We start from the raw sequence: 22,688 nt of genomic DNA, 5'->3' as shown, positions 1-22,688 counted from the left end.
ATCGCTTTTTATTTTAGTTTTTCCATTTATTTGTTTATTATTGAAATGTTATATGCATGTGTCAATTTTATTTAATTTCTTTATTTTCTTAAATATGTAGGTATTAGGGGTGGCACGGTACACAGATGTCACGGTTCGGTACGTACCTCGGTTCGGGGGTCACGGTTCGATACAATTTCGGTACAACAGGGAAAAAAAGACATCTACTTTGCTCAGTTTCTTTTATTTTGATGTGAAAATGCTAAATATTATTACATGTTATATATATAAAATCTGTTTTGTTTTCATTGTGAGTGTACACAAATAAAAGCAGACCTTTAACTACAAGCAACAGCACAAATAAAAATACAATAGAGTAAAGATACAAATAAAATAATCAGTGATTTTCAGGGGTTTTTTAGGTACAGAAATTGAAGTACGATTAAAGTAATCAAAGGTAAAACAGCATTGCATATTTGACTGTATAAATTAAAGATTACTCTTTATTAAAGTTACAAAAGCGATTCAATCAAGAGCAGTGAGTGATTTCTTTGTTGTTGCTGTTTATTTAATATTAACTGTCACTTTAAGAGAAAGCACTGATACTGTACGCCCAGCCGGCTATGTCTGCTATAGTATACTTACCAAGACGGGCATTTTGACAGAATTTTGTGTGAATTTATCCATTAAAACACAATACTTCAGAGAGAGCTTCATATTTGCGCGCGTTCTGAGGCGCAGGTTTGCACGCTTCTGATGAGCGCACGCACAAATCTTCTCACTGCGCGCGCGAGCTCGCGTCCTCTGGCTCTTAAATGTTTAAACTGGCAAAGCTTACATGAGTTTAGTTTAAACACCGATATCAACGTGTGCTGTTCAGGTCTCACCTGTGCGCGCGCTATCAGCACCCGGGTGATGACGGAATAAATGCTCATATTCCAGCATACGGCACTCGCATTGAACAAGAGTGAATGATTTGTCCACTTATTTTTTTTTTTCTTTCTCATCGCTGTTGTTATAATGTACTGGGAAGCCAGAATGCGCATCCATTAACAGAAACATACATTAGCCGAACCCTATTTGTTTTAACAAACCACATGCGTTGTCAGAATTCAGTTGAACCGCGGTCCTAGCGCGTGCCGAACCGTGTGTGGAGAACCGTGCGGTTCGGTTTTTTTCCGCGAACCGTGCCACCCCTATAGTAGGTATATATATAGTATTTATAGAGTTGTAACTTTTAGTTGTAGTTACTTTTTCTTATTTGTAAGTCGCTTTGGACAAAAGCGTCTGCTAAATGACAAAAGTAAAGTAAGTAAAGTAAGATGCGTGCAGCTCTTAAAGGGACAGGACACTAAACATGCTGTCGACTGTCATTAAAGGGATAGTTCACCCTAAAATGTAATTTCTGTCATTATTTACTCACTCACATGTTTCCCAAACCTCTATTAATTTCTTGTGCTGAACCCAAAATAAGATATTTTGAAGAATGAGGGTAACCAAACAGTTGCTGGTCCACATTGGCTTTGATAGGAAAGAACAATCCTGTGGAAGACACTGAGGACCAGCAACTGATTGGTTTTCCACCTTCTTCAAAATAGCATTTATGTTCAGCAGAAGAAAGAAACTCATTCAGGTTTAAAACAACTTTTGAGTAAATGATGGTATAAAAATAAAACATCATGACAGAATTGACAGACAGATGACAGAATATTAATTTGTGGGGGAACTATTCATTTAATGTTAACAAAACAACAAAACGCAAAGAGAAAAATCACTCACTATTCTTGACTGAAAAACTTTAATACAGTTGCTTTAGGAATCAGTCTATCTAGTGTTTTATTTTTATACTTGTTCATTCAATGTCATTGAATGCTCTGCTAAATACACCTATTGTACCTGAAAATAAAGCACTGTTTGTGTTATTTGTATATTATGCGTATTTGTAATGTGTAGCTTTTCTTATTTTTTAATAAGAAAGATAAAATGATGACAAAGATTTTGATCTTCGCCCACTTTGGCCTAAATATCTGCCATGCATCTTTGTCTTTCTAGTTTGGCTGTAATGCTCAGACAACTTGTAAAACCAAAATAGTAAAACTAACATGACAAAGAATCGTGATAAAATCGTGAATAGTGATATTTCTAAAAAAAAAAGTGATATATTTTTTCCATATCGCCCACCCCTACATCAGAGTGCACACACACACACACACAAAATATATAACGGTGTATTTTATACTTTTATATTTGCACACAGACAATAACCGCTTCTCAATATGCGTTCTTGTCTGTTCTTGTGGACTTGTGAAACATTGCCCAAAAACCCGCATAATTTTCAAAATATTATTCTGTCATGAAATGTAGTTTTAAGAGTTTTTCAGGCGAGAATGTAGTTGTTTAAAACTCAAATCTGCAGTTTATTTATAAAGATATAGTGCCTATTGAAAATGTCCAATGCTGATTTGGAAGCTCCAGGCGATCAGCGGGCGCTCAGCGCTCATGTATCCGCCTCGAGCAGCCTTACGCTCGGCTAGTCCTTCCGACACTTACCGCTGGCTCTGATGTCTGAAGTGAATCTATTATTTACTCCTGGTCATATCGTTTTGACTTTTGAACTTTACCATAGTTACTTACAGCGCTGACTTTGTAGCAAACGTTTGACTGTGAATTGTTTGCTTTTGTCTTTATTTCGTCTTATATAAACCTCTTATACTTTGTACTATACTTTTATAATGGCTATTATTGTTCATTAAAACGGACATAAAAGAGGCAGAGTTGTGTTTATTGTCACGCTTTATTGTCGATCGCCTATCAAAAGGGTACTGTTGGCGGTGGAAACGCAAGCCTGATCAGGGTGACCCGTACCGAATCGTACTGTACTGTACCGTACCGCTCAGTGGAAACGAGGCAAAAGTGCTCTATTTTTGCGCACTAATTTTGTACTTGATATACTAAAAATGATCCTTTAATACTTCTTAAGATAAACTTAGTATGCATGATTTAAGTATACTCAACTGTGCTATTTTGAGACACCATGAATATGAACTAAAATGCAATTTTAACATACTATCTTTGTATTTAAAAAATGTATTTAGTTACCACTTGTAGTACACTTGAACCCATCTTTCATTCACTAGTACACTCAAGTGTACTACAAGTGGTAACTATACGTTTTTTTAAATACAGAGATAGTATGTTAAAAGTGCATTTTATATTTGACAGGGTTACCCGCAGCGTTAGGAAAGTTATTTTGGAAATGTAATCGGTTACAGATTACAAGTTACCCTATTTATAATGTAATAAGCAGTGTAACTATTTTAATTATTTTATTAATGTAACTGATTATGTTTGATTTCTTTTTGATTACTTTTCTAAATTTATGTTTTCAAGTGTTAATCATTTTTAAACATGTAAACCAGGCAGGGTTAATCTTACCTTCATCACTTGGATTATTATAATAATTTAATTTTAAAGCACAGCTACCAGAAAATAAGACTTACTTTGTCATTCTGAGGTTAAATACAGATTTAAACCCAAAACAAGAAATAGTTTAGTAGCTATAATACTGTTTTTAAATCAAGGCCTGGTTTCACAGACGGGGTTTAGACTAAGCCAGGATTAGGCCATAGTTCAATTAGGACATTTAAGTCATTTTTATAAACATGCTTAGAAAAAATAAAACATTACTGGGGTGCATGTGTTGAGACAAAACAACGGCACTGATATATTTTAAGATCAGTCAGTGCAAGTTTATTTCAGTTGAAACAGCTCAGACTTACATTTTAGTTTGGGATTAGTCTTAAGCCTCGTCTGTGAAACCGGGAGTATATCTTTGATTACAAACATCTAACAAAGAAAACTGTTACTTTTAAAAAAATGAAGCATAGGGGGGAGTCACGTGACGTGCTCATGAACCCAGTCGCACTTGAGTAGACCTCCGTACATTTGGCCCTTTTTGCAGTTTTTTTTTTTCTTCATTTTATTTGAAGTTTTACTTTTGAACTGGATCTTCTTACAGGGGAGATGAGAGAACAAAAAGTTGTTGCAGATCACGATAGACGAGTAGCCGCGCTCGAGCAGCAGGTTGTGGACTTACAGGATCTCAATAGGAGCAGCAATATGCGTCTGGTCGGATTGCCTGAAGGTTCAGAAAAGGACGATCCTCTGGGCTTTTTGAAAAGATCTCTACCGACGTGGCTCCCGTGTCTGGCGGGCAAAGAGCTTGAAGTGGAGCGAGCGCATCATGTGTTCACAAGGCTCTCCTCAGATCACACTAAACCACGGGTTTTCATCTTTAAACTGCTGCGGTACACGGACAGGGAGCTCATTCTGCGAGCCGCCAGATTTCATGCCCCGGTGAAAACGTCTGATGGAGCAACGCTGTCTTTCTTTCCAGATTTTTCTCCGGTCACTGCAAAAAGAAGTGCATTTGCGCCAATTAGGAAGGAGATGAGAGACGCTGGCATCCAGAATTTTCTCCATTATCCTGCAACGCTGAAGGTCATTCTCAATCAAGGTGAACTTAAAATGCTATATTCCCCAGAAGAAGCAAGAGTTTTTCTCAGATCCCATTCATCCACCAACTCTCAGTGAACTCCAGCTGGACATTTGCGGTCTAATCGGAGAAGAGATGCTCTAAATGGTTGGGTGACTGTCTCTTTCACTGTTCACTTTAATGTTCACTTCTTAATTCATAGTTACTAGAAGCTTTCATTGTGCATACAGTATCACTTACTGATTATGATGTTATTTTATTTGTTTTATTCCTTCTCTTTCTTTCTTTTCTTTTCTTTGAAATGTATTTATTTATTTTTTAATCGAGATACTACCTAGTCAGTATGTGACTATGGGGCCAAATGTTGGTGCTTCAGTAATGTGCAGGTCTTGTTGACTCCACGGACCATATTAAGGGGTGCTGGCAGAGTTTGTTCTTGGTTTGATCTGCCATAGTTCATGGGAATGTTTAGGCTTTTTTTTTTTTTAATAGTGATGGGGAGGGTGGGGGGTGGTTTAATGGCAGACTCAACTGGTTTTATTTTCAAACTTGTATTTTGTCTTATGCAGTAATTCTGTTTGATATCTACAAACGTACAGGTTTTCTGGATTTTTTGTGTAGAAGAAAGATTGATATAGTGTTAGTTCAAGAATCCCATTTGAAAGAGGAGGATATACACAGGTGTAATAAGTTTTATGAAGTGTCATCTTCGGATACTAAAACCAAGGGTGTCCTAATACTGGTGCGGAGGACTTTAAATATGACTATTTTAGATAAAGTTTGTGATACAGATGGTAGAATAACACATATAAAAACAATGGTGGAGAATAGGAATATTGTATTTCTTTCAGTTTATGCCCCTTGTTCTCCTGACCCTACTTTTTTCTCTGTTTTGTCAACCTGTCTCTTGAATCTTAATGAGGATGTGCATGTTTTATTTTCGGATCAGGTATGGGGTCTGTTTACATTGTCTTCTAAGAACCCTAATCGTCAAATGATTCATTGGAAATTGCTACATAGGGTTTACTTGACTCCAATTAAACGCTTTCATACGAATCTGTCGTTTAATCTCTGTTCCCAAGGAGTTTTAGGCAGGTATTTTAATTTAATTAATTTTTTTTTTTTTTGGGAGTGCCCCTATCTCTCTCATCATATTTGTTGGGTACTGAGATATGTTTGACTCCTTGCCATTTTTTTTATTTTTATTTCACCTTGTCCATCCAACAAAGATGTTTCCTGTGAGCTGCTCTCACAGCAGCAAACAATAGCTAGTCAGCTGTTGGAATCCTCACACAATGGACAGATGAACCTGGACTGTGTATCTTTTGGACATTATCTCAATGGAACTCTAGCTTCTTGTATACATGGATCTAGTGTGAAGGCTGTGGATTTGTGGCATTCGGCTTTTGATGTTGTCATCTTTTCTAAAATCTTTGTAAAAAAACATTTTATTGTTATTTATTTATCTATTAATATTAATTTATTTTTATTATTATTGTTTTTTTACTTTATTTTGCTTATTTTATTATATTTTGGGGGTCTGCTGGGGAGTGGGGTGGATTCTGCATTTGTACAGCTGCTTTTTGTTTTGGGTTACTGTTCCTGGAAAAAATCAATAAACGGTTGTTAACAAAAAATAAATAAGCATATACATAAACCCAAGTAGTAGGCCTAAATAAAGCAGTTATTGAATAAGCATGTGTCCTAAACTTCTGAAACATTGGTGTCTCATATTTTAGAGCAGTCAAATAAGTCAATTAAATCTGTATGTGTGTGTGAAAAAAAATAAATAAATTCATATGTATCCCCTTTTGTAATTGTTAACATTTTCATAAATAACTGTAATTTGATTACAGTTTTATCAGTAACTGTAACTGATTACAATTACATTTATTTTGTAATTAAATTACTTAATGCCATTACATGTAACTAGTTACTGGTTACCCGGAGGTTTGACGCCATGCTAGTTCTCGAACTGACCACCACTGGAGGGAGTTTGGACATCAGTGTGTCCTCATGTCCACCGGCTGACCTGCAGATTAGGACTGAATCTGCCCTTTGTGTCCAGGAGAGGAACAGAGCCTTGTTGGTGGGGGGCTTGGGAGAGGATTCTTGTCCAAACATTCTGCACGAGGATTTGTATTCATTGCACCCCTGCTGCTATTGATATCATTACGCGGGGCTCTCCAGCTGAGTGGAGGGGCCCTGCTTGAGCGGATGGGAGGTCACAGAGACAGCAGGCCTAATGAGAACTGACACTGGCTCCAGGTCGACCGAGCATCTACCGGAATTCTATCGGAGCCGCACTTTCCCAGTCAGCGCATTAGATCAAAGATCATTACCTGCTAATCAAAACACATGAGCGTGAGGCTCTCCCTTTTTGCAGTGCTTTGGCGGCAGCTACCGGATCAGAGCTACTCGGCCCACAGAGAACAATTACGCCGATTCCACCGCGCACATGCGAAGCGGCACTAGCTCTAGCTACACCAGAGAGTGTGCCTTTTGAAAAGCAAGTGTTCTACCAAAAATGTCTTTGATCTAATTTGATTTACGTTGACTCATTTGATAGACACTTTTGTCCAAAGCAACTTGCATTGCTTTCAAGGATCCGGAAATCGCAGACAGAATCACGGAGTCATAAAAATGGAATTTGCTGTATAACACGCCATGTTTGGATGAATTAATCAAAAGTAGGTTAATATACGTAAATAAAATATGGACTAGTAAATGTAAATATTAAGCAGCAAAAAGACTATTTAAATATGAATTCTGCGTGTCTCTGTGTGAATGAATGGCACAGATGTGCTGTTAAAACTAGTGTCATATCATATACACACAGAAATGTAAAGGTATTCATGGCAAAATAAAATTACTATTGTTCAGTAGAAGGTATTTACAGCTACTACTATTACTGAAATTATTAATTTTAATTTATTAAGGAATAATCACCCAATATTTATTTTATGTTTTCATTTTAATAGTAACTTTGTTTGGCAAAAATAAAGTTTGTTTAATTTTTATTTAAATAAAAGATAAATTAAATTAATATTTTATGCCTTCAATTTATAACGAGAAAAATTTAAATACAAAACACAGAATTTCTGAGAAAAAAAAACATTTCATAGGGCTATTGTAAAAATAATCTTTAATAATTTAAGTCGTTTTTATGCATTCATATAATTAGACATGCTTAAACAGAATTTGGTAACAATAAAACAGAAGGTGAGAAAAATAAAACATTTCATAGGGCCCTAAAGTTTTAAATGTAAAAAAAAAGTTTCATGATTTTAATTAATTAAACATGCTTTTTGCTTAATACAATTTAACCAATAAAAACACAAGTTCAGATAAATTAAAATGAAAAGAAAAGAAAAAAGAACAGAATCCAGAAAAAAATAAAATGGAAAAATGGAATTTGAGAAAAAAAATAAAAATGGAATTTTGGAAAAAATAAAACAGATTTCATTTATCAGTGCATGCGTTCCCTGGAAATCAAACCCATGACATTGGCATTGCTTGCGCCATGTTTGAGCCTCAGCAATGCTTCATGAGGGATTTGGTGGGATTGTCTTTCTGTTCACACGTACATAGTGGCATTAGTGATTGTTAAATCAGTTTCATATTTGCCAGGGGATTTCTGATCAAGTCAAATTCATAGATTATGGGAACCTTGTCTATAAATTCACCATATCGAATTTGACAAAGAAACTGATTTGAATGAAGCCTGGCTTGCAGAATGGAGGTCGAGCGTAATGTTACGCGACGCCATGTGATATAATCGGAGGCGGGGTGTAGTGATGTGTGTGGTGCACTCTGGTTGAACTTGCCCTGAGCTGCTGATCTGAGATCATCAGCTCCACCGTCTGCTCATCTCGGTCAGTGCGACGTCAGGAGCAGCGCTGATCTCAAATCTGCTTTCCAAGGGTCCTCCGTCCTGATGGGGGCCTGGGGCTTGAGCTCTGGCCTAATAACCTCAGCTCAAATCCTATTTTGCCTGTGCCATTGTTGCTTCATTAGGTCACATCTTCTGTCCGAGTGCAGCAAAGAGACTTGGAGATTCAAGAGGGATTTGTGAGACTTGGAGTCTGCGTATAGATCGCCCCTTTTATCTTAAAGCCCCATGCAGACAACAGCAGTCTGACGTCTCTCTTCATATGTTCCGATTGAGAAAACGGCGCTTCCCCTCATTGCTCCAGATGAGTTGCATGGCTATTTGTTTGGAAAGTAAGCTAGCTAGAATTGCCTGATATTAGGTGAGGTGAGACACAGGGCCCACGAGCAATCTAAAGTATCCAGATGGAAATTTGTTACCCATTCTCAGTAGGAAAGTGCCCAAGAAACATTGCTCCAAAAAAGTTGCCCGGCAAAATTGCTCAGAAAGTGTATAATCAGCCTTAGAGTTTTCATTCAGGACTTCGTGCATTGGTTACGTTAGTTCTCAAATGCAGTCGGGTCACATGCTCTTGGGTCTCTGGCGAGGCTCTTGGAGATGCCAGTCAGCACGAGGAGGGACAGAGATAAATAAAGAGAGAGCGAAGGCGAAGAGGAGCGAGAGCAGAGGGTCCATTGCCCATTAATCGTTTGTTTGAGTTTCTGCTCCGGTGAGCATGTTATGTCTCCATTAGCAGGGGTTTGTTTCGTCCCTCTGCCCGCCTCTTGGCAGCAGGGGGCTCTCACACATCCCATTCGACTGCTCACTGCTGTCTGGTGCCATGCAGACTGTCTGATGAGTGTGTGTGAGTGTGTGTGTGTGTGTGTGTGTGTGTGTGTGTGTGTGTGTGGGAAGAGGGTGGAGATTAATGACATGAGGAAAGCAGTGAGCACGAGATGAAGGCTAGTGCTCTTGTTAATCCATGTTGACCCAAATCCTGTTCAAGAGTTATCACTACTATAATTTTAAAACTACTACTAAACTTTTAAAATATAGTTAAAGTGTATATCATTTAACTGGTGCCTTTTGGAGCTTTTCAGAAACTTAAATTGTTTGGGGTTTCTTCAGCTACAGGCACTTTTATGGGAAGTTGGGTAACACTTTATTTTCATTCTACTAACTATAAGTAACTTTGCAACTACATGTCAACTGTATGTCAACTAATTCTCATTAATTTGCAACTATACAGTATGTCTACTAACTCTCAGAGTGGACTGTTAGGATAGGTTTAGGGTTAGTAGAGTAAGTTGACATAAGTTAACTAAGTTAATATAGTTTCTCATACTCAGTATGTTGTATGTTGTGGACTCATCAAAATAAAGTGTTAGAAGTTATTAAGCAGACAGTCTATTAATACTCTAATGACTGCTAGTAGACATGTAGTTGCAAAGTTACTTACTTTTAGTCGAATGTCTAAAGTGGACTATCAAAATAAAGTGTTACCGAAAATTGTTTTGTGGATTTATTTGAGGTATTTTTCAAATGCATTTGTTTCAATTTTATTATTAAAACATAAAAATTAATTAAAGAAATGTGCATGTTTAAAATAATGTTGATATAAATAAAGAGCTACATAATCATATTTCAGTACTTATTTTGTGAAGATGATTTTTAGCGTTTTTTAAAAGACATCCCTCAGTTGTGGCGTAATTTGCATGTTAATTGCAATTAAATAAAATGTATTATAGTTTATAATAAATGCAGTTAGTTGAACTTTAGAGTGTTTTTGACCCACTTAAGTAGGACTTCAGTACATCTTAATATGTAATTTATCAATTACTTCCGCTGTCTATAAAATATGGTTAAAGAGGATTGCTTGTTTAATATTATTAAAACAAAGAATTAAAATGTGTTAATATTTCATATTTAATACGTATATTGTTGGCAAGTAATTTGTGATATTTGAAATACGCTACAAGTGCACATTCAGTGTAATTAAGTGCACTTCTTTGTGATGAGGGATGTGATGTATGAAGGTAAATTCACTTTTTAACTGAATATTTTATTTCCAGTCGAACTGTGGGATGCATAACATGCTAGCTATACAATTAGCTTTAGCAAAACAAAGGAGTTTTCAAAAATGGTTTAATTGCAGAATGAATTATGGTTTAGGATGTGTTGGATGTGTTTACGTTTGTTCATGGTTCAGAATTCTCTTGTGATCATGTCCACCATCAGGAGAAAACTAGTGAGAACGTGAAATAAGTGTTTTAATGGAGTTCAACTTCTGAAGAGACCCACTTGTGTAAATAAATCAGCATGCAGGTTCTTACGCAGTCAAGACACTTCAGTCAGAAGTCAGTTCAGCTACAGGAGCGTTCACATTGTGTCTCATGAAAGGAATTTTGGTCAGACAAATTCCAAGCGTGGCAGCAGGATAAGGTCGTGGAAAGATCCCTTTTATCTCTGCAGCTCTTTTGCCTTTTGTTGATGATACACTGACCTTCCTCATCGATCTCCAGCGGCCTAAGCTCCTGTTCACTCTGATAATGAGATTCCACTGATAATGAGGTAAACTAATTGCCCCGCCTGTGTGTTGTGGCTGTTCAACCATTAACAGCATCTGACCTGCATTGTCTGGACACATCTTGATTTCATTGACGTCTCTTCCTTCCAGTGGCCTGTCACATGGACTCTTGTTCTGCTGGAATGATCTACTACATCTTTCAATGGGACATATAACTGTCTAGTGGGCCCAAGTCAGCCAATTAGCCCCAAAACACTAATAGAAGTTAGTGTTGGGCGATATGCTCAATTGTCATAACGTTAGCACAATATTATCTTGCTAATTTATTTAATTGTTTAATTACTTAGTTTCTTTGCCGGAAAGTGAACCAACTCCAGTGTAAGGCTAAAATCTAAAATGTTTAATATGACTGAATTTGTATTTAATATATGATAACAATTTAATAGGAACATTGTAAGTAACTAATTATAAAGCTTACATTTCCTCAGCTATTCAAACAGCAGCTACAGAAAACAAGCAAAGAACATTAAGATTACCAAAGAACATCATCACTGACTTCAGTCTAGCGTGAGTTTATGCTGTTTAAAAACACTCCGATATAATCAGTGAAGCTATCTACACTGTATGATCAATACATCTCTTATACTTACATCTGCACTTCATTGTTTATGATGAGAGAATTCGTGAAAGAGCTGAATTCAGTGCATTGAACAACAAAACTCCGGTGCTTCAGCGATGACTCATCTGAACGCCTCTGATTGGCCGATGCGTTTATAAACTCAACGGAATCGTCTGTGATTGGTTATAACGCACAACACTGTAAAACACGGAAAAAGAAATATGATGGAACAAATGATAATTACGAGCCCGATAATAATAATAATAACCATCTTGCTATTGTCAGTGGCATCAGCCACAAGTGATATCTCTGACTATCGTCTCGTTGATGCACGATACTATCGCCTATCGACACAACTCTAGTAGAAGTCATACTGTGTAGATTTGAGTGTCTTTGCATGTTTATCAGGCTCTTGATTTAAGCGTTTTTTCTTTGCATGCTGAAGCTGACCAAAACTGCCATCAAGACCTTTATTCATCTGTTAGGAGAGTATGTCGCATTGCAAATGTAGAATCAACATGAGAATAACTCCTCAGGACATGCTCCAGTGGAACTTGAATGGGGACATGCTTGCAGCTGCCATTGTTAATAAAAGCTGTCTTGTATATTGATTTCCAATGTACTGCTGGCTTCTAGGTCCCTGTGCTTGAGTGCCCTCATCCACACCACCTCGCTGTAGACCTTTACTTGAAGCCTTGGGAATGGATCCAGTGAAGCAGGATCTCCAGCCTAAGTGAAAGTTGTCCTGGGACACAAGTCCATCCATCTATTGTCTCAGTTTAATAAGCGCTGGTTCGCATGGCCATCTCCTCACACTGTTGGGATGACAGTCTTTGTTGTACTCCAGAGGGCCAGTTAAAGTGCCACCAGCTCCCCTGAGACGCCACTGTCTTCTGCTTATCCCACCACAGAATCAATAGTCCACTGGAGCGGAACTATCAGCAGTTGGTGTGAGACTCCATTTTTCACCTTGTCATACTGAAACTCAGCTAATGTTTGTCCATGTTTTATGTCCTGGATTGATATCTGTTGCACACAGGGCAGACTTTTAGTTGCTCTGACTCACTTGCACCTTCAGCTAAACATTGTTCTTTGGACTTTTTGCAGTTGGCCTGTATTGTAGTGGTATGCCATATTAATATTACTGTAATTGTTGTTCTAATGATGTGGATTGTGGAAGCTGAGATTGTCTCTAACAAAAAAAACTAATAAAAACATACCTTGAGAGTACATGCTCTGTAGCCTAATAAGAATGCAGTTAGAATATAACAAATTCAAGATAAGGGCCAAAAGTTCTTATATGATAGTTAAGCAATATCACAAGCAAGTTTTTTTTTTCCTGATTATAAGCATGATTGCAAATGTGATACTGTTTTAATTCATCCGTTCAACAAGAAGTTATATATTTAGACACAATATATATATTTTTTTGCTGTTTTGCTAACAATGACAGTTAAAAACAGAGCCACAACAAAACAATGCAGTTTTTATGTGCATAATGAAATAACATTAACGATGGAACCATATTCCTTAGTCTAAGTTTTAATGAACACAACCTTAAGCAAATCAACTGTGCATATAAAATTGACACAAGTAATAGAATGTAAAAATAATACAACCATATTCAATCAATTAACAAAAATAACAACACAAAAATATGTAAACAAATCAAATAAACAGCAAGGATTGTATGTCCACTCATACAAGAAATAAGGTGCTGCTTTATTCACTTGAGATTGAAATGTGATTATTTTTTCAGTTTAAGAATTTACTAATGGGATTTGAATGGAATCAAATTTTTAAATGGTGATATTTATATTCATTACCTTTAAAATGATTGGCTACTGTCTGGTTTTTCACACATGAAGATGACTGCAAGGCTGGAGACCAAAATAGTGCTGATCGGATCCTGAAGTCTGAGCGACGCAAATGCTGAAGGACAGATAAGTCTGACAAAATGCAGATGCTGTTATTTTTGCCCTGAGGATCTACTTACTGTCCATCGAGTCAGATAACAAAGATGGTCTATTAGCTGGTCGTAGTTGCATCCATTCAACCACTGTCATATTTCAGACCGCGTTCATCACTGCAGAAGCTGCTTTAAGTACTTGTTAAGTGTGTTGTATGGGATACACAGAAGCATCACCCTGGTGATCGGAGCCTTTAGGACCGAGAGAGATGTAGGAGCAGAATAGATGTTGTTATGCACCACTTAAGCACTTTGATCACAAGAGTATAAACGCCGCCTCCTACACAAGAGGCTGTGTGTATATTACTATGAGAGCCAATGTTATGATGAACATGTCCACGGCTTCGCCTAGCGCACTGAGCACTTTCCCTCTGCTGAGAGCGTTTAGATTGAGTCAGACTGATGCTCTTGATTTGCGATGCCTGAGATTTATTTGCACTGTGCAGGATGGTACAAGTGAATTAAATGGGTTCATTTGTAGGACTTAATCGTAAGAGTCTTATGAAGAAATTGAAAAATGTGAAGCGTATTAGTGCAAAGATACTTAATAAACAATCTGTGACATGAAGTCAAACAAATGTGCTCGTACAAATACCCCAAGGCACTGGCCAACAGAGCATTTAATGTCGCCTTTTCTTATCTAAAAATAACAGGATCGCTGCCTCTTGCACACATCAAAGTTCTTCTAGATGTGCACACGCAGCTGATCCTCATAGGCAGACTAAACGAACAGAAAGGATTTTTCAAACATAAGTGCTGACCAACCACCTGTGCTTTCATCAATCTCAGACGTTGAGAGATAAGCGTGTGATTGTATATACCATCCCAGAGGCGATGAACTCTTTGTAGAAATTACATGTGGAACAAAAGCTTTCACTTGTGTCTGTTGACCAGACTGGATATTTTTGTGTGTGTTTTGTGGTGTCATTCACTCATATTATTATTTTTTAACCAGATACATAATACAAACAAAAAAATCCATACATACTATCATTTTTTGAATGACAAATACACCCCTTTAAATTATTAAACTAAAATTAATTTTGATATTTTTGGAGGCATAAACTTAAAAATGTTATTCAGCTAAAATAGACTCATAATTAACTTACTTTCAAAATGGCAGAAAGCCAGGAACGTTCTTCTGAGCCTCTACACTCTAGGCCAGTAGTTCCTTGACCAGGTAAGCTGGACTTCTGTCAAAATCCAGTGGTTGTGTCTGTGGTGGGAGAGGTTCTGTATGAGTAGGAGGATGAGCAGGTTTGAGGAAAGAAACATGGACAGTGTGTGAGATTCTGTAAGAAGCTGGGAGTTGGAGACAAAAGGCAACAGAGTTTATGTGTTTGATTCTAAATGGGCCAATAAATTTAGGACTTAAAGGGGTCATATGATGCGATTTCAAGTTTTCCTTTCTCTTTGGAGTGTTACAAGCTGATTATGCATAGATATGATCCCTGAAGTTGCAAAGACTAAAGTCTCAAAACCAAAGAGATATTCTTTGTTAACACTCTGCCACGCCGCCCTAAAACGGCTCATTCAAACACCCCACATATCTACGTCACGATGTGGAAATAATGCTGCCCAAATGTTCACACAAAGAAAGGTAGCGTGGTTTCAGTAACCGCAGTATGCGGCCGTGTCAGGGAGATGTTGTGTTTCTAGGCGAAAGCAAAAACACTTTTCGAAAAGTAGATGCATTTAAGAATCATTAAGATTACTTACAACAGAACAGCAAAGCATTTTATGGACGACCATTTCGTGAACCTAGGAGAGGAGGTAATTCTGACTTTGCTATGACAATCTGGCGCTTCTGAATCAGCGACTGTTTGTTTTGTTATTAGTTTAAGTATTTGCTATTGACTTCTCAAATGCGGAGTTTTGCACGTCGTGTGTGTGTGTGTGTGTGTGCTCGCGTGTGTGAGAGAGGGAGACATGGTCACACAACCGTACTGCAAACACATACAAGCTGCAAGCATCATCACTGTGTCTGTCACATGACTCTATTCCCCTCTCGGGCTTGAACTGATGGTAAAACTAAGGACATTACTAACTGTCTTTACCTTAAATTTGAAAGCTGAAGCTTACGATTATGGAAAGGGGCATACATTTCCGACTAGTGCTTGTGGTGTTTGGCCAATCACAATGCACTGGGTCAGTTGGCCAATCAGAGCAGACTGCGCTTGTCAGAAGGAGGGACTTTGTAGAAAACGAAGCGTTTGAGAGAGGCGGGGAATAGAGGACCTACAATAATGTACAGTATTTAAAAAATAATGTGTTTTTTGAACATTAAAGCATGTCAACATATTCTGTTACACCAAATACAGAAATTAATAATCTTTAAAAAAGCATCATATGACCCCTTTAACTTTTTGCAGGAAAGGCCAAGCTTGCGATCTTCGGTAGAAAGCCTTTGATGCATTGACTGAATGGCTTGTTGGAGACTTACATGGGCAGCATCCCAAACCTCCTTACTGTGTGATAACCAAGTGTCCACTTCAAGAACATCAGATGGCTCTCCAGTCCAGGGAAACAATGGATGTCGGTAAGCTAGGACACATTCAATGGGTTTGAGACTGGTAGAGGAATGGATTAGGGCAATAGACGTAGGAATCTGCCAGCTTTTTGGTTTAGTCTCTTTACTTGTCCATTAGATTGAGGGTGGTACCCAGAGGTTAAGCTTGTATTGATGTTCAGTTGATGGCAGAAATCTCTCCATACCCAAGAGGTAAATTGGGGTTCCCTTTTCTGAGACAATATCCTCAGGTAGATATATCATATAGACCATTCTAAATACATGGTTGAAAATGATTTCTGCAGTTTCTATAGCGCTGGGCAGTCCTTTAAGGCAAACCAACCTGCAAGACTTCCAAAATCTGTCCATTATGAACATGACGGTGGTAAAGCCATTCAAGGGGGCAGGTAAGTGATGAAATCTAAGCCAATACAGGACCAAGTTCATCTGGAGTTTTCAATGTGTATGGGTTTGAGCACATACGAGGCATCCTTGGACATATCTGCAGGTAACTGCGGATGGTGTTGGTCAGAAGAATCATAGTTTGACCATGACATTGGTGCGATTGGTACCAGGGTGTCCCGAATCCATTATATTGCTTGTGTACATAGGTTTTCAGGCACAATGAATTCACCAGCATGACAGTTGGTGGGTACCAGGCCAGGTTGTTGATGTCTGTCATGACATTTACCAGACCAAATGTATTCTAGATTCTTATGAACTGTGAGTACTGTAAGTGGATACTTTGCTCCTTACAACCAGTGTCTCCATTCTTTTACAGAAGCCTTGAATGATAGTAGTCTCCACTGTGATAGTTAAGTTCGGCAGTTTACGGGAATAGAAGGCACAAGGTTAAAGCTTGGCCAGATCATGTCTTTATGAGAGTATGGCTCCATAGAAAGATGGAAAGATGTATTAGTGGCTTGGATCAACTGGGTTTGCCTTTTAGCAGGGAGGTCAGGGGGTTGGCAACCGAGCTGTAATCGCCTATAGTTGTTTGTGAATCCTAAGAATCGTTGTCGTTTTTTGATACTTTTTTTGTTTGATCCATTTCTACACCCTTGGGGTTAACAGCATGACTCAGGAAGAAGATGGTGGCTTTGTGGAATTCATATTTTTCTGGTTTGACATACAGTTGGTTTGAAATAAGACACTGTAACAATTGGTGGACTTGATATGTGTGTTCCTATTCGGAGTGGGAATATAACAGATTGTTGTATCATTTCCTACATTTCACTGCTGGTTATACTCTGTATAATTGTGTATGTGACAAATAAAAATCTTGAATCTTGTAAATGGTGACATAGCGATTCAGGAGGTCTTTCAGGATTTCATTCATAAAGGATTGAAGATGGCAGCCTTTTCTCAACTAAGAAAAAGTCTCAAGTGCTTCATTCAATGTATTCTCCCATAGCCTTTGTTTTTGGGTATCGGTAAAGGGTATACTTTGCTCTTGGGAAAGGTAGTACCTAGCAGTAGATCAATGGCGCAATCCCATGGTCTGTGTGTGTGTGCAGGACATTCTGAAGCTTTGGTTTTACTGAAGGCCACTGGGAGATCTTCATAACACTCTGGAAAGGTAGTTAAATGATTGTGAGTTAATAAGGTTCAATGTGAGTATTGCAGTATGGTAATTGTGGAAAGCATTGCCCATTGGCAGAGTTCTCCTTCGGTCCAAGGAATGTTGGGATTATGGATGGCTAACCAGGGATAACAAAGAACAATGGGATTTTTGGGGCATTGTAAAGAACCTGTAGCTGTTCTTTGTAGAGTAGACCATTCCCAATGGGTTCTGGCGATAGGGATGTGGGGATGTTACTGTTTCTTTTCACTTTAATGTTTTCTTTAACCAGTAAAGTGTGAGTTTTCAATCATTTTAATCTTACTACATTGTCTTAAGAATTGTAACTTAGTGTAATGCTCCTTGATTAGTGCTCATTGAGGAGTTTTCCAGTATGGCAACTGATAACTAGACTCCACCTGTAAAAGATGCAAATTTTTCCTATTAATGTGAAATTCTGTTCACTCGCAGACAGTAAGCCGTAGGATATCAGATAATGACCTTCTTATGACATTACAAGGTTAGTGCAGGTTCTAAAATTGTATATGAAAAAAGTAATTAAGTAATTCTGCATATATATATACTACTGCACACATTGTGTCCCGAATGAAAACAAAAACTTTAGTACTTTGTAGGAATTGGTTTGGATTCTATATGTGGTGGTGGTGGACATTTTGGACTTTGTTTACCTTTTCATTCAAGAACATTGTACCTGCCCAGTTAACCCCTCGTTATGGTCATTTGGAGTTTTCTCTCTGTAACATTGTTTTGGGTGTACAAGCCTTTAAGAATATAATGGATGGACATTTTGTTATTGTTTGTCTCTTTTTATTCACAGTTTCCAGCTGTGAATGCTGCCACCTAGTGGAACTTCTGTTTGAAGGTTCAATCATTACTAGTGTTTGGTGATATGCTCAATTGTCATATCATCCTATCACCAGCCTGTGAGGTCGACGATACACGATATTATCTTGCTAATTTATTTAATTATTCACTTTTTTAGTCTCATTGCCGGAGAGTGAACCAACTCCAGCATAAGGCTAAAAGCAGCCTAATGTTTTTTAATATGACTGAATTTGTATTTAACATGATAACAATTTAATAGAAACATTGTAAGTAACTAATTATATTGCTTACATTTCCTCAGTTATTCAAACAGCAGCTACAGAAAACAAGCAAAGAACATTTAGATTACCAAAGAACATCATCACTGACTTCAGGCTAGCGTGAGTTTATGCTCCGTTATAATCAGTGAAGCTGTCACGGTTCTGCTGGCCTGCCCCGCATTGGCCTCCTGTTCTGCCGGCACCACCCTGGCATCCTGGCACAGAGGTGTCTCCAGGCCCTCTGCCGCTACACGGGCCTGGCCCACTATCCCTCCCCCTGATCCGCCTCTGGACCACCTCCCTCCCAGACATTTTTTGATTTCAGTTTTAGTGTGGAGCATCTGGAATCTGCTCCTTAATGAGGGGGTTGTGTCACGGTCCTGCTGGTGTGCCCTGGTTGGCCACCAGATGTCACTGTGTGTTTGTTTGAGCACATGGCTTGTTGTTTGTGGTTTGTGCCATGTGCTCTCCTGTCTATTGTCTGACCCCGCCCTCCTTGTTATCTCATTATTGTTTCAGTAACTTCACCTGTGTCCTCCTCGTTTGTCTCCCTATTTATTCTCCTGGTGTCTGCAGTCCTGTTCTGGTTCGTTGTTTAATATTAAGTGTTTTCGTCATTGTCATTGTACTGTTTGTTTCTAGTGTTTGCTCTGGGCACCTCGTTGCCGTTTTTGTATCCCAGTCCTTTTCTGTTTTGTTTTTTGTGCCGTGTTGGCCTTTTTGTTTCAATTAAAGAGCAACTTCCCTGCACTTGGACCCTGACCTCATCTTTCCACGGTGCTTTTCACTGCGTCCCGTGACAGAAGCTATCTACACTGTATGATGAATACATCTCTTATACTTACATCGCATGTACATGCGTGTTCATAACACTGTAAAAATGTGGGAAAAGAAATATGATGAAACTACGGTGGCCGAGAGAGCTCAACACGCTGCAAATATAAAAAAGCACCTGCAAATTAAGAAAATAACTTCCTCAATTTTACAACACACACGCTGCAAATGCTCACAACACAACCAAACAAAGAAACGCACTGCAAATAAAATGCATTTGGTTGTATTGTGAGCATTTGCAGTGTGTTTCTTTATTTGTTTGTGTTGTGAGCATTTGCACCACCTGCTGTCAAATTGATGAATATGTTTTCTTGATTTGCATGTGTTTTCTGAAGTTGCAGCGGGTTGAGCTCTCTCGGCCACCATATGGAACAAATAAGCCCTAATATTAATTAGATAGCCTGATAATAATAATAATAATAATATTATTGCTGTCGTCAGTGGCATCAGCCACAGGTGATTTCTTTGACCATTGTCTATACATGATACTATCGTCTATCGGTACAACCCTAATTGTACAAACGGCTTGCGTGCGTGGCCCCTTTAAGACTTGTCGCCATTTTAAAATTGTGCAGCAAAGTTTGAGAGAAGAGATGCGAGCCGCTCCAAATCCAGGTGTAATATGTGTGCGTGCATCCTGTAAAGTGAGTTGTTTTTGTTGAATTATGCTTAATATCGGCAATCGCAGTTATGGTAATTATTTTCCTTTGATTGAGCGTGCGCCCGTTTAAATGAACGTTATTAGATTAGATTCAACTTTATTGTCATTGCACATGTGGGTACAAGGCAACGAAATACAATAGAGAAGAAGAATACAGCATAACATGAGGAAGGAGAGGAGAAAAAAAATAATCCCCATACTATGCTCCTTCGGGAGTACATTATGAGAACATGAAAAACACCTCAGCAACAAAAGCACAATCAATACAGAGACACAGGATTTGCAAGAGAGGGGGGGGGGGTAATCCAGCTCAGACGAGCAGCCACCCGGACCTGCAGCCTCTCAGAGCTAATCACAGACCCGCTTGTCAGACTGGCGGTACAAAGCGGCAAAGGCGTTGGATGGGGGTTTGGGAGGTGAATGCATATGAAGTGACATTCAGCCAAGTATGGTGACCCATACTCGGAATTCGTGCTCTGCATTTAACCCATCCAGTGTGCACACACACAGCAGTGAACACACACACACACCGTGAACACACACCCGGAGCAGTGGGCAGCCATTTTATGCTGCAGCGCCCGGGGAGCAGTTGGGGGTTCGGTGCCTTGCTCAAGGGCACCTCAGTCGTGGTATTGAGGGTGGAGAGAGCGCTGGACATTCACTCCCCCCACCTACAATTCCTGCCAGCCGGAGACTCGAACCCGCAACCTTCGGATTACAAGTCCGACTCTCTAACCATTAGGCCACGACTTCCCCGTAAATATCTGTATATATGTGCGTATGTGTGTGTGTATGTGAGTTTGTGTATTTGTAGGCCTGGAGATCCGCCACGCTGGTATCCAAAACAAGTTGTCTCAGTCCGCAGATTGTGATAGCGACAATTGCCATGGAAACGGCCTTGATCGGGACCCAGACGGAGTCGACAATCACCGGGTGTCTGTGGGAGGGGTCAGGAAGCAAGAGCATCTCACTGCAGTGCCCTTCCGGGGGGGTTGTTTCCAGAACGACCTTGTCCGAGGCAGTTCTGTTCTTTTGGGAAGCCGAAAGAAGATAAGATTGCAATTGTTTGGTCTTGGTGCGAGCAGCTGCATACCAATTTCACAGCTCTCTTTGTCCATTCTGGTCTCCAAGTCCATCAATTTTTCTCAGCACAGCCGTGAGCTTCTCCGTGATAGAATCCATATTGCGGTTGATAGTTTCAGTCTCAGTGCTGACCGCTCTGCCCACTGCTTCAATCATGACGGGCAGCCTTGTGAGGCTTTGGACAGCTGTTCCCGTCTTCTGAATTCTCTGATAACCCAGGGCAAATCCAATCAGCAGAAAACCCGTTATCATGGTTCCGAATAGGTAGATGTCTTCAATGTCCTACACGGAAAGAGCCGCCAGACACACGACCCGCCATCTCTCCCATGCGTCCATCGTGTAGCCGGTAGCGAACGTCCCGTCCGGACAATTGGGCTCCCCCGAACCCAGGGCTCTTGTAGAGAATATGGTGTCAATTGCGTTGAGAGACCAGTTGATCAAATCCATGATTTTTCGGTTTGGAGAGCAGTGCAGAAAGAGCCTCTCAAGTGTTAGACAATAGACAAGATGAGAGAGCAGATAAGGGGAGGAGAGGAGAGAAAAAGCGTCCGCCTTCGCAGAGAGCCAAACGAGAAGATATAGAATCTCACGGTATATCTGCCGTGAGATTCTATAATCACTCTATTTCTACTGTTCTTTTGTTCTACATTGAGATAGATTATTGTTTTAGTTCATGTGTCTATTGGGAATCGCAAGTATAAGTGTGTTAATGAAGATTATGTGGTTAAATGGCCTATTCAGATGCTAATATGCCAATTTCGTTGAGTTGTAGTATTTCATTTAATTCCAGTAATATTGACAGTAATGTCATTTGTTGGCAATTGGCAAATTATTGGATTTGAAGTCTGTATTATTTACTTTATTGTATTTGTTATCTATGTACAGACCACACCTATTACATGCTCAATGGCACAGTAAAGTCCTAAAGGAAAATAACTGTTGTTGACTGAGTTCCTGGGTTCTGACCAGGGCAAGTGATCCCTTCCACAGTCCTTTAAAGATAGACTCAAAATTCTAATTCCTATACTAATCATTACGTCACGCATCGAACATGACGTCACTCATGCTGTCCATGAAATGGAGCGTAACGCAGACAGGCAATGTAAACTTTGGGCTGAACTCTGAAATGTTTCTGATAGACATAGAAGTGAACTTTGTGAGTGTTTGTATGTGTGCAGGCTGATCTCTGATGCGTCTTCATTCCAGCACCGCAGTACACTTTATCAAACTTTCTCTGCTGCATTGCACTGACGGTCTGCCCTCCGAGGGGGTTAAGAGGGAAAGCAGCCCTTAAAGAGAATGCTGCTTAACCCTGACCCATGTCTGTGTGTGTGTATGACAGCTGCTGACCCCAGCGCCACTTCACAGAGTGTTTATATTCTAGCGAGAGGTCTTTATCTTCCCCAAGCCTGGATCTCTTGCCCCAAGTTTACACAGTATGACACACACACACGCTCTCTCTCTCTTCATATGA

Source organism: Barbus barbus (genome assembly GCF_936440315.1).
Source record: "Barbus barbus genome assembly, chromosome: 5".
NCBI classification, from domain to species: domain Eukaryota; kingdom Metazoa; phylum Chordata; class Actinopteri; order Cypriniformes; family Cyprinidae; genus Barbus; species Barbus barbus.
Note: the sequence above shows the minus strand (reverse complement) of the source record.